At 38.7% G+C, this 14,134-nt stretch overlaps 1 protein-coding gene and 1 long non-coding RNA gene across 3 annotated transcripts in view; one reads left to right on the top strand and one right to left on the bottom strand.

Moving 5' to 3' along the window:
- LOC144334720 (uncharacterized) overlaps positions 1-2,955 on the top strand; it is a 34,380-nt gene extending 31,425 nt beyond the window's left edge. The window contains exon 2 of the long non-coding RNA XR_013404875.1: positions 2,767-2,955. This is a non-coding gene — a long non-coding RNA (uncharacterized LOC144334720). The remainder of the gene's footprint in view (positions 1-2,766) is intronic.
- Positions 1-14,134, bottom strand: part of MAMDC2 (MAM domain containing 2) — a 171,412-nt gene that overhangs the window by 125,450 nt on the left and 31,828 nt on the right.

Below are 14,134 nucleotides of genomic sequence, written 5' to 3'. Positions count from 1 at the left end.
CAGCAGTGGGCTGAGCCAAGCGAGAAAAGAGGGTGGCAAAAACCACACAAATGATGTCTCTCAGTGTTCCAGGGCCAACTCTCCATGTGGACTCTGTGGGCTTTTTTTTATTTTTAGTAAGTAATACAGAATGATACATAATTCAAAGATATAAGAAACTGAAGCCAAGCCTCCCTCTTACCCTCAGTTTCTGGGACACCCTTCCAGAGATACTTTATTCATATACAAACACAAACATATCTTTAGATATAGCCTTTTAATTTTTCTACAAACAGTTAACATACTATATATCATTCTGTGCCATGCTTTTCTTCACTGAATATATCTTGGAGATGGTTATATTATCTATCTGTTTCTCTAAAGCTTCCTCATGTCTTTAACTGCTGCATAGCATAGCTTTCCATTGTATAAATGTACCATAATTTAATTAATTGGTGCCCTTGTGATGAATAATTTTCCAATCTTTAGCTATTAAAAGCAATGTGGTGATAAATCTTCTTGTATTTAAGACTAAGTGTGGATTTCTGAGTATAGCCGTGGAAGAAGACCCTTGAAAGGGAACTGCTGAGTTAAGGGAAATATGCATTTATATTTTGGTTAAATATTGCTACACTTTCATTCCTAAAGTTGTGCCAATTTATGTTGGTAGACAATGTATTAGAGCATTTTTCCCATCATCATAAATACAGCGTATGTTACTAAACTTTTTGATATTTAAACAATTTGATAGATAAAAAATGGTATCCCACTGCCATTGTAATTTGAGTTTCTCTCATTATGAGTTAAGTTGAACTTTTTTTTTTTTTTTTTTGAGACAGAGTCTTGCTCTGTCACCCAGGCTGGATTGCAGTGGTGTAATCATGAGTCACTGCAGCCGTGAACTCCTGGGTTCAAGTGATCCTCCCACCTCAGTAGCTTCCAAGTAGCTGGAGCTGCAGGCGTGAGCCACCACACCAGGTCAATTTTTAAATTTTTTGTAGAGATAGGGTCTCACTGTGTTGCCAAAGCTGGTCTTGAACTCCCGGTCTCAGGTGATCCTCCTGCCTCAGTCTCTCAAAGTGTTGGGATTACAGGTGTGAGCCACCATGCCCAGATGACATCTTTTTGTATGTTTAAAAGCCACTGATATTTGTGTGTGTGTGTGTGTGACATCCTTGGCCTATTTTTTTAATTGGGTCGTTGGGCTTTTATTACTGATTTACAGAAATTCTTTATGTATTAAGAAAATTAACTGGATATCTGTCATTCATGTTGTCATGTTCCCCCAGTTCATTTGTCTTTTGATTTATAATCATTTCAATGCAGAACTTAATGAGGTTTGAAAACACCTTCTATTTACATGAGTATGAGACATGTATCTAGGTTAAAAAAAGGATTATTTTCAACAGCACACAAGATTATCTCCACAACTATAACAGCTACCATTTGCAGGAGGACTTATTATGAGTCAAGTCATGTGCTAATCACTAAATACTCATCTATTTAAGTAAGCACTGCAGTCCTACGAGAAATGCACAATTGAGTCATTGTACCAATGGTTCCTAAGATTTATTTGAACCTAAAGCTAGTCTGAAATACAATTACTAACCCATATGGAGTTTGTTTTTGGTGTATTCCCAACTTTTCCATCCAGCTTCTCTCCTCACCACAGCATTTCTTCACTCTTTTCTCTTCCCTTTCCACCCAGAGTTCCCACTTCCCCTCCCCTCATACCTTGTATACATTCTGAGGAAGAGCCTATTTATAACTCCCTAGATTTTCCTGCCAGCTCTCAGCCAGTCCCTACTAGAGTGCACACTGAACAGTGCCCCCAAACTTGTAGAGCACGAAAGCAATTTTTAAGATGCAAAAAAGTCAAACATGCATAAAATTAGAGCTATGATAATTCATTGATATGATAAAGGGCAGGGGATTATTTACAGAAATGGATGACCTATGAAGCTTCATATTCTGAATGCACATGTCCAGCCCTGTCTAGACTGTGAAGAGCGTTGGAAAGCCCCTCTGGAATTTGAAGCATTGTGAATTCTAGAGAACCCAGGATTTGGAGTCAGAAGATGCTGTCCTGATTTACCCTCTCTGTTAACCATGAGCCCTGGGGTAATAGTATAGCTGATAGAAAGAGCCTGGATTTTAGAATCAAGTAGCTCTTACTTAGAATAACAACTCAGCCAATCAGTGCATGATTTCAGGAAATGTCATCAACCTTCTCCAAGCCTTAGTTTCTCAGGTGTAAATGGAGATAATATGAATCTCACAGAGACGTTTGTGAAAATTTAATAATATCATACATAGAAAGTGCCCAGCACAATTCCTGGTGTAGTGTACATTCTCAGTAAAGCATGGTCTCAGATTTTACATCTGTCAAATCATTGTAATACTATGCTATCAAAAATTTTATATTTAAGTTGTAAATAGCAGTTTCCTCAAATTCTATCATTCATATACCACTTTTGGGGTTTTGCCTTATCTGTGCACCAATGGTACTAATGTTACTTAATGTTTTTAACTGTACTCATCTTTGAAAACTATAGCATTTATTTTAATTGGTTTCATGAAAATTAGCATATTATCCATGCACTTGGGAGTTGTTGTACTGGTGAATCTAATATGTTTAAAAAATACATAATTATTAGAATAGAAAACTATGGCTACGTGCCCCCTGAAATAATCTCATGAACCACCATTGTATGCTTACTACACCTTAGAAAACACTCATTTACGTGAAAGTTTGTTATTATTATATTTTCAACCTTTCATTTTCAGGACTTGGAAGCTAAGGCCCAGAAAGGAGGAGAAACTTGATCAAAGTCAATCAGACAACGCAGAATCGAGAAAAGTACCTGGACCTCTATGCCAGTGCTTCTACCAGCCAGCCTCCTAAAATACCTCTAGTTGAAGCCAAAGTTAGAATCCTTCTGTGAAACTACAGGATTAAAATGATGATTTTCTGAAGCACCCTTGTTTTTCTCCCATTGTTCTTACCTTTCTTCACCTAGGAGACCTAAAAGGCAGGCATTTCTTCCCAGAACATGTCAATACTGCATACCTGAGATGGCCCAGCTATAAGCCTTTCTTGGTTTAACTGTAGGAGCCCAGGGGTAAATGGAACGGAACCAAGGAAGGCAGAGAGATTGGGGTTGTCAACATCATATCCTGTTTGGAGACTTCTGGAAAAGTCGTCTGATCTTGTTTTACTCTCCAAACACTCTCAAGTGTATCAAGCCTTCTGGATGTTTCCACCCATTGCTTCCAAAAATTTAGATATGTTTAAATTCGATGCCTTTAAAATCAAGAAATTCCTAAATACTCCCTAACTGAGAAATAATAAAATTTAAAAGTACATAATAGAGAGCAGTTTGGGGACCTACAGAAGCAGCAACAGTGCAGGCAGCTCTGCAATGAGTCCTCTTGCCTTTGTTTCTAAGTCTCAACCTCAAAAACCAACTAAAGGTTGAAGATGTTGCAGTAGATGCATATTGTCTGTGACTTCTTATTACCCATCCCCCGACATTTCTGGTTAACAGTACTCTGCTTTTTCTTTGGAAAATCTGCCCTTCCTTATTTTCAGTCCAAATGATTTGAATGGGGCTGACTCTGACCCTTAACCCTCTTTCCAGGGATGGTTACGTGACCCAGACTTGAGCAATCAGATCATCCAAACCCTTTGCCATAGTGATTGGTCCAGGGATACGTGCATGAGCCAACTCAGGTAAATGAGGCTCAATTATGAGAATTTTGTTAGCGCAATTGGGAAAAAGAAGTTTTCTTTCCATGAGAACTATCAGCTAGAAGAATGTTGGATGCTTCCATCTGCTGGAGTCCATGAGGAAGGTCCCATGAAAATGAAGCCAGCACAACAACGCAGAGCTAAGACATACAAAGAGATGGAGATTAAATTGAATGGCACTTTTAAGCCCCTACATGCCCTTGAAGCCAGATATCCCTGAACTTTTAATTTATATTAGTTGATAAAGTCCTTCTTTAGCTTAAGACAATTTGAATTAGAGTATATTTCACTTGGGAGCCAAAAGAGCTCTGTCAATGCAAAAGTCTGAGTGAATGCGTGATGTGCTGGTTTCAACCACAAGGGAACAGGGAAAGGGAAAGAAAGAGGCAGAGGTTGTGAACAGGACAGTAGAAGGTGCTCAGGAGACAAGTTTCTGGACTCAAGTTTGTCCCTACTGTGTGACCTTGAATAGTGAGTTAACAGCTCCAAGCCTCAGTTTCCCCATCTGGAAAAAAATTAGTGGACAATCAGTAGTTCTCAGACAGAACTCTAGCAACGAGAGGATAATGGGGATTGAGAGTCCCAGACTTGCATTCCAAGGGACTGGCTCTCCTCTTATCTATATCATATGCCAGGCTTTCTTGTAAGGTTTTGTTTCAAGAATGGGTCTCACTGTTAAAATGGATTAGCTGACCACTTCAGTTCTATTTATGTTAAAGTCTAAATTGAATCAAGGCTCAGCTGGGGCCCAGTAAGAATGTAGTGCCTGGTTAATAATATTTTCTACTCTGATAGGAGTTGGCCAGAAGCCAAGGTCAAGAACTCAATCCCTGGAGGATTTGCTTTCTGCAGACATAAAAAATTGTTAATGACTATGATCTGCATCCCCGTCTTGAGAACTGTCTTAGAGATGTGGGTCACTGATCACAGAAGGGGCTGGGAAAAGGAATGTGGATGATTCCAAATAGTCACTAGCTCTGCCTTAAATGCCAATACAAACACCACTGCCAATGCTCAAGGCAGGCAACCTCTTCATAGCTAGAATACAGAGGGTGGTGTGCCTGGAGGCTTTTGCTTCTTCTCAAGACAGTGTAGAAAAAGCTGAGAAAACAAAGACCACTTGTTTCACAATTAACTGCACAACAGCTGATGTATATCCACAGTACTCTAAATTAATACGGATTTGCTTTTCTTTATAAAGACCACATACACATTGTAGTGGAAATCAGATGGGAGGATAATTTTTATGAAAGCATATAGCAGTATCTTTATAAAAACATAACTTATGATTACATTAAAATATATTAACTTCAGGGCAAGTTCTGACACTATACAAATTTAAAGTATTTCAAATTTTTAAAAAGTGTATCTTAACAAATAAATTTTAGCACCAATTGCCAGAATGTGTTGTCCACCACTATAGTCAAAACAATTTTCTTTTCTTTATTTCAACTAAAAAATTGTGAATGGGACTAAAGTCTTTATGCAAATATATACTCCAATAATAATATTGATCTTGCCAACAGTAGCTGAATATTTAATTAACTTTAACAAACATGTTGAAAGATAATAAACTAAAAATAAAAAACTATTTTTTCCTTAAAGTCTCTGTATAACTAGGTGATTTCTCATTAGAAAGCTATTTTTTCAAAAGTATATATAACATAGGTAATTTATATTAATAAAAAAAAAGTTGAAATTTCTTGAGGTGTAATTTATCTTGTTGATTAACTTCTGATCTCTATCATTTTGCTTACATGTGCCATAGATACACAAAAGCTAGATGGGGGGCAGGGTGATCAATCTTAGGAGAGGGCGATAGTTAAGTCAGACTAGGCAGAGTCAAGACAAGAGGGAGGCAAAGGGTTAGTTGAGGGCAAGTTATGAATGCCTCAGAACACATCTCAGGATTTGGAAACAAGCAGTGGTCTGGTCAAATCCAAACTGGGAAACACAGATGGCTTCAGGATTAGACAAAGTCAGGAGGGCGAGACTAAGCTAGGCAGGGGTATATGTTGACACTGGGAAAAAAGATTCGGTTTTACCAGATGACAAGGAGTTTCAGACAGCACCTTGGATAGCTCCCTGGGCAAGAGGTACTTTGACAAAACTAAGACCCTAAGAAGTAAAGAATCTTTTCTTCTAAGCTCCAGACTTCCCAGTTGGCACCACCCCTTGATGGAATGAACTTGGTCCCAGGAGCCTAGGGTAACAAGTTACAAGCATTCACTGGAGGACTTAAAACTCTAGGGACAGTGTCTATGCCCCATGTTAAAAGGCTCTTTGTTGATGGTAATACTGAGGGGAAGAGTTATTGTCCTCCCAAACTTCAGACAATTTGTTTTCCAAATGTCTTATCGCACCTAATTTGGGAACAGAAGATTATCCTAGGACTAGCATTGCTGTGAATGACAAGGGGCCCTGTAGTGTAGCTTTAATGTGTTAATGTTTACCCTTGATTTCTTATTGTCCATTTTGGGTACTTACATTTACAGATAAAAGGAAATGTGATATAGTAAATTATGTATCTGTTAGATGTAAGAAAATTCTATATTAAAACAAGTTTAATTTTCCCCATCACTGCAATTTCAGATATAGTAAAGATCATGATTTAAAAAAAAAAAAAATCCCTGGGTTTGACATTCATTCAGGACTCTCTTGCCAGACTTTTCCCCTTTCTGGCCAAGTACTGTTACCAGTGGAGAAAAGTTGCCTTCAGCTGACTCCTCACTAGTAGAGCCTAACAATTCAAGTTCAAAGACATATCATTTATCTCAACATCCTTTGGTTGTACTTGCCTTATGGTTTCAGTGGATCATAATAATGGGGAAGCCAAGCCCATTCCAAATGGTTTATTCACTGAATTGAAAACACAACATTTAGATTATTAATCAAGTTAATAAAAGATTTGTATAAAATTAACCTAGGAAAGGAATCAGGCAGAGGGAGAAAAAATAAAGACATTTTAAATGGAGTAAAGCTTAGGCAGGGGGTGAGGTGAGAACATAGAACCACTGGGGATACCTATCTAGTGTGTGATTGTGACTATATGGAGCCCATGGCATGATGATGTGGAACCAGCTCTGAGTTCATTCATTCTGCAATATTTGTTGCGCATCTACTTTATTTCAAGTACTGTTCTAGTCCCTGGAAATAGAGCCGTAAACAAAACAGATTTTCATCGCATTAGTTATTCCTTTCTGGCAATCTTAAGTCAGGTCACCTTGAGTGAGAGCTGTCTGGGTGACAGTTCTTCAGAGGCTATGGCCAAGATACAACATTAGGAGGTAGCTAAATAGGAAGTCAGACCTGCAAGTGAATACATGAAAGACCTGAGTGAGAGATTTCAGGGTTATGAGTCTCCCATCTGACAGAGGCCTCACAGTATATACTTTGAGAAGTGCCAGGTGAGCAGAAGAAGATTCCAGCATATTTTGATGCCAGGGAGGAGTTGATACATTAGAAAACATGTAGGTGATACTTAGTTGGGTTTCTTTGTATGGCTTGAGATCACAAAATATTAACATTGGAAAAGACTCAAGAAGTCATTGAGGCCAACTCACTCCCTCTCTCAATTATTCTTAAGTCTCTTAGCTAATTAGCGGTAAAGCCAGGGCATGCTCATCTTTACTGAAATGGAAGCAAGATGTTTCTCTGTGTCCCTCTCACATTTAATTGCGTCTGGCTAAAGAATCTCCTTGATAATAGCAAATTGAACCCACATTAATAGACATAAACTTAAAGTACTACAGGGCATTCATTTTTGATTTTTCCTTAGGCACTTGATAGGCTGGGCTTTGGCTTGGGATAAAAGGTATTTAAAAGAAAGAAAGAAATCATGCATAAGCATGCAAAGAGGAACACAGCCAAGGGAATGGAATGCAATGCCTGACCTGGAGCTCTCTGGCTTCTTTCAGTGAGAAGTGCCATCCTTGTCTTCAGTTACAACTCCCTTCTGGCATGTGACTTACTGCTTTTATACAGAATAGACTGTCATAAGTGGTGGATTGAACAGGACTTGGTTTGGCTTAGGAGACATATTATATCCATGCAAAAAAAATTTTCACCGAACTATGAATTCCTTAATTGCTTTAGCTATAGAATGAGCAACACTTTTTTTTTTTAAAAAAGCAACAGATACATGAACTATTTTCCAAAACTCTAGTACAAAACAAATATAACTTTAAAAAATGAAAATGAGAGAATCCCATAGATATGCACTTTAAAATAAAATACTGATTACAGTACTGCTAAACATCAGTGGTACAATATAAAGAGAGAAGGAAGGGCAACAGTGGACAAACCACCCACTCATATCTAAAAATGAGACAATAGCAGCCACAGCTCCCTTCCACAGTTTTCAAAAGTTGGCCAGGCTGGCTATTGTGGATTCTGATTTTACTTATAAAATAAAATGTCCTATGATTCCTTTTTGTTTTTTTCATCTTTAGCAGGAGATTCTAGGAGCTAAACATGCTTTGAAATTTTATGGATGATAGGTAGTGTCTTCTAGAATAGATCCATTGCATCTAATTTTTTTTTTTTCATTTTCAACATTGCTTTTGGACAATGTAGTGGGGGAGAGGCATTTATTAGAAAGTTCTGACTTGCAGGTGGCGTTGTATTATGTGCTAAGAGTGAACCAGGTAGAGGAAGTTGCTCCTTAAGCTTGCAGGTCTGAAAGAACAGGGAATTGCCTCTCTTCAAAGGAAAGTAACTTCCATGATTGGCACTTTTCTCTTATCAGCCCTGCAACAGTAATTATGCCAGAAACAGATCCAAACCTGGGCTAGTCACTTGTAGCAGGCTCCCTGGACATAAAGCTGCGCCTGACTTGCCTTTCAGATAAAAAGAAGTCCAGCCACTTCTTTATCAGATGAGGCAGAAAAAAAATATATATTTATATATATTTATATATTATATATATAATTTATACGTATATATAATATAGATATAAAATATATATCATATAAAATATATAATATATATATAAAAATACCCCAATAGTCTTGCAGAGGTTAGAAGACAATAGCACTCCAAAATAGAAACAATTGAGTAAAAGCATAAAAAAACTAGTGATATTAAATGAAATACCATCATTTCATTCACTTTTTAAATATGTGAATTACAGACTTACTTCCATGGGGAAATTATATTAGACTGAAGCTTGGCTTTTGAAGACAGTTTTTTAAAAAGAGTTTTTTTTAACCTAATGAATTTGACATTTCCAGAACAACAACTATAATTCATAGAGATTTCTGTAGCTTACATAAGGGCTGCTACCCACACCATCTTATCTGAGCTCCCCAGCAATCATTTAAGAGGATATTATTCTGTGTTCTCTATATCTTTTATTTATTCATTTATTTATTTATTTTTTTGTAGAGACAGGGTCTTGCTATGTTACCCAGGCTGGTTACAAACTCCTGGACTCAGCCACATTCTCTATATTCTAACCCTTCACAGTCTGTATCAAGAAGCAAGATGGAAATTCCTGTAAGCATTTGTTTCTTCTCTTTTATTTTCCCTGCCCCACAGGCCTAAGCCACATTCATCTCGTGGATGACACTGGAGCTGTGACAGTCCATTATGTCCAGGCTGGGTGTCTTTTATTTTTATTGGAAATAAGATTAACACAAGTAAGAACATCTGGCATAGGCATAGTAGGTGACAGGTGAGAATTAGGTGATTTGATTGTAACTGGTTAACTTCCTTAGATATTCCCAGGAGGAAGTAATGGCCTCAGGGGGCCTCAGAAAAAAAAAAAAAAAGATCTCTTGAAATTTCTTTCTGTTGGTGGATTGAGCCTATGGCTGGCTCATATGATGACTATGAGACCTTCAATTTGCTGAATCTATCCACAAGTTTCTACACTCTTTGGGAGACTGGTTAAAAGTCTCATGGAGCCACCAAGAGACTCAGGAAGACTGAGAACGTGTAAGGAAGTTTCATTGTTTTTGAAGGTTTTTTAATTATCCCCAAATTTTATTTGTGTTGGTCTATCTGTGGAAATGTGTGGTATGTACACACACACAAACCATATTACAGACAAACTCATAATATGAAACATTAAAGTTTTGTTTCTGTTGTTCTGAATACGCTTTGGTGCATGGAGACCTGGCAGGACTATAAAAATAAGGTATAACAAACTCATCCCATGCAGGGTGGGGAGAGGACAGTGCCTCCCTGGTCATCAATCACAATGACACATTTGAAGCCCAAGTCAGCTCTCCACTCACAGATTTGGATATTCCCTCCCCCTCCAGGATGGTTCTTGTGGCTTTCCATTGCTCTTGAGCCCAAGATAAACATCCTCAAGATCTGACTTAGCATCTATCACTAGACCAAACCACATTACCTCATTTTCCTGGTCCCTGCCTACGCTCAAATTAAATCTTACTCCTGGCCTGCCCTTCCCCTTCCCTGTCCCATCAAGTTCTCTCCTTTGCATCAAACAAACATCTGACAGTCCCTCTTCAGCCAGAGTCTCAAAAATCAAAAACAAAAAAAGGTACTTTTCAGCCCTATGTAAACCATTTGGCTCAACAAACATTTATTATAAAGGGCCTACTTTATGCCAGGCAGAAAACAAAAACACATCAAAGGGCCTACCTCAGTGAGCTGACAGTCTACTGTGGAAGCATTATGTTCCAGGGATGCCTCAGTCAGGGCACCTAACCGGACCAGTAACCCCAAATCTCTCTTCATTTGACAGTGGAGAATTTTTAAAAATTAGGTGTTTCCACACTGTTTTTCACAAAATAGGAACTAGACCTGTTTTGGGATTAAAATCTTCCTGACCATTTAGAAACTTTGCAATATTTTCCATTCCTCGATGTTCAGTTTGCATTTGGCCACAAGACGTGGTTTAGGAAGAGCTGTTGGCCGCCAACTCACACAGATTGGCAAGGACACATGGAAACCTAGGAAACTGACTGTGTAAACAAACAATACTCCCAAATACACAAGCAGCCCAACCAAATGCCCCTGCAAACACCACCACTGCAGAGCAAGGCACTTTTTTTCTTCCTTTTTTTCTTAACAAAGGGCCTTAAGGTAAAAAATAAAAATAAAAATTTCCAGCAATAGGAAAATGATTAGATTATGATCCATATTACAGACTGTTAGAAAACTATTAAAAATAATGAGTTAGATCTCTATTGACTTGGAAATGTCACATGTATGAATGTGTGTGTATATATGTGCACATACATGTATAGTGCTACAGCACATAAAAACATATGTACACTTTCATAAGCTTTAAAAATAATGTTTCTGCATACATAGAGTGATTGTGGAAAGATGCATGTGGCACGCTGCTTTGATAACATTAGCTACCTCAAGGAAATGGGAAGAGGAAGACTATTAATCTATTAATTAGTCATTTATCCCCCATATTCTGTATTATTTGAGTGGTCATAAAAGCATGAACAGTTTGGTCATTTAAAATAACCAATAGTGTATTAAAGCAAAAACAGGAGATGGAGAAAATACTCTCTGCCCTACTAAATGAATGATACGTTTAAAGTGTTTCAACATACACAAAGTAAATAAGAATAATATTTTGCAATAGCACTTGAAATTACATAACATCTAACCACCAAGAAGCTGTTTGCAGACAAACTTTCATTCAGTTTTAATCGACTGCAGCTGCACATGCTCCCACTCAGCCAGATAAAGGGCAGGTGTGTTTTGCTTATGTTGGGGACAGGCCGAAGGCACACCTGTCAAATAACTCCTGCAAGGTTGTGCAGTGAGCTGTGGATCCCAGGGAAGTCCTCTGAAACTCACCCATTCATGTGTTCATGAGAGGTCTCTGGTTTGCAAAGGGCAGATTTATTATGACATCTGAGAATAAGCAAGTAGCCATTTTCCTGTCAAAAACCCAGAAGTGGCCATTACATGTGCAGTTTAGAAGCAATTAGTCCAGTGCTCACAAATAACTCGTGGAGGCTGACCAGAAAGCAAACCCCCTTGGCTTGGATTCATAACCCGCCAGCAGACCACCCACACCGTATGCTTAAGGACCATGTGTGCTCATCAACAAAACAATAAGATCTGACAGTCTAGGGCTGTTTATACTCATGGTACTCTGCTGGGTAGCTCATTCAGTAGGAGAGAAGAATAGTTAAGGTCATTTTTATAGCAGTTTATAATGTCATGAATTTGTTCCTTGAATAAGCCCTTTGAGAGCTTCTGTGTCTCAACATCAGAAAATCATCCTAGATCTACATTTGCACACAACAGTCCATGCCAGTGAGATTCATTCTTTTGGGAGCTCTGCTAATAATGCAGGGTAAGTGAGCCAATAGTCATCTATAGCATCTCAGGGCTTCTCCTTGGGACGGAAGGTCAAGTAAAGCGTGGTTTATTATCAATGGGTGTGCATCAGAGGCCAGAAGATGGTGACCCAGCTGGGTGTCTTGTCAACAAAACACATCAGCTAGGGGGAGGCTGGAGTGAAGACAAATTCTGGAAGATGGCTCCTTGTGTACTAACCCTGAGGTCTTGAGATTCTCAGATGGACAGTTTGTGAAGTAAAGATCAATTGGAGCTGGTCACCTGAAGCAGGCTCAGTTTGCTCTGGGCCGTCCAACATCCCCACTTCCTAAGGAGGTAGAATTCCTCAGGGAAGGAGGGCAATAATTCTGAATGTGCAAGGCCTGGTGATGAGGATTTTTGTTGGCAGGACATGGCAGCTTGCATGATAGGCTTGACTACCCATTGTTTCTTAATTAACAGCTGAGAAAAGAAAATAATTTTCATCGGAGGAATGCAAGTCCTTTAAAATTTTCAGGCCCAGAGAGACATTAAAATGAGGTAGCAATGACATCCTACTCCCAGCTTTGAGCTATGTTTTCATGTCTTGAAACTGCTTGCTATTGCCCAGGTAGCTATAAATCAACCTAATCATGCTACACAGGGTACTATAACCCACACCCTACACCTTAAGCATGTATATAGCCAATCATTAATCAACGTTATTTCTATAAACCAATGAGAATTCCTAACAAACAACTTTGTATTAGCTCACTGCCTGTCCCCTTTCTTCGTCTTTAAAAACTTGCTTATAACAAAGGTCAACGGAGCTCATATCCAAGGTTGCCTGGATCTGAGGCTTCTGGGCAGCTGTCCTCACTTGGCTTGTGAACCGTTTAAATTATATTTTGTGTCTCAGCCTCTTCATTTTAGGTTGATGTCACATAAAACAGCATGTGGGCACTTTGAAAAATACCACTGAAGGGGCCTAAGGTAAAACATAAACATTCTGAAGGGGAGAAACAGGGGGTAAGAGGGAGTTATCAGTTTGATTTAGGGTAAGATACACAGATTAAATGGTGTGTGCTCTTACAGAGTCACCTTGGATATCAATCCTGCATTCAAGATGATTTTGCAAAAGCAGATGAACCCCTAATTGTCATGATCTCACACACTGTGCATTATAGCAGTTATTTTTTTCTATTTCCTAATAAAAATTATAAGCAGGAATGAGTGGAGCTGACTTTTAAGTGGGTAAAGTGAAGTCTCTGAAATTAATGAATTGATTCCGAGTTTCAAGGGACACATACATACAAATGAAGTTTTCTCACCTGTGAATATCAGGTGCAGTGTTGCAACTTCACACCTTTTGTTGTTTGGGCTGGGCTTTCAAACTAGCTTGCCTCTCCTGGAATGAATCCCTGCTTTGTTTCTTGCGAATGGACCAGCACAGTCAAGAATGGCTTAGCATTGACATCTCTGGTTCATGGAACCCAATAAGAAAGTCCAAATGGCCTGCACCTCTCAGAACATCCAAAGAGGAAGCAAGGGTCAATGATAACTATTCTCTAAGATGGGCATGTGACACATACAGCACTAACATGACACTACCATCATCTCAATTTTGCGTGAAGACAGAGTTCAGAAATCATAATTCCTGATGCTCATTCCATGCATCGGGGAGCCATGCTATCTAAATGTCAGCCACTAGTCATTTAAATGTGGCTATTTACATTTAAACTAACTGAAAGGAAATAAAATTAAACATTTCATTTCTCAGTCACACCAGCCACATTTCTACTGCTCAATAGCCACATTGGGTCAGCAGCTATAGTACAGAACAGCCCAGGTACCCAACATTTCTATTATCACAGAAAGTTCTATTGGACATCGCTAGTCCAGATTAACCTTGGATATAACCTTAGGCCTTTATGATGAGAATCATCCACCAAGTTAGAACAATTAAAGTATCAAGAGGAAGGCAGGAAGAAGGAGGGTTTCACCTCTGTTGCGCATCAGCTACTCCTTCATTCTTTGACGTGATCAATTTATACTTTTTCAGTCTTACAAAAAGTCTGTGAAAACATAGCCTCAAGCTCTCCCCACATTCTGGAGCCACGGCTAACCATGAGAGAACCTGGCATA

Source organism: Macaca mulatta, chromosome 15 (assembly GCF_049350105.2).
Source record: "Macaca mulatta isolate MMU2019108-1 chromosome 15, T2T-MMU8v2.0, whole genome shotgun sequence".
Lineage (NCBI taxonomy): Eukaryota > Metazoa > Chordata > Mammalia > Primates > Cercopithecidae > Macaca > Macaca mulatta.
Note: the sequence above shows the minus strand (reverse complement) of the source record. Positions and strands in the feature narration are given on the sequence as shown.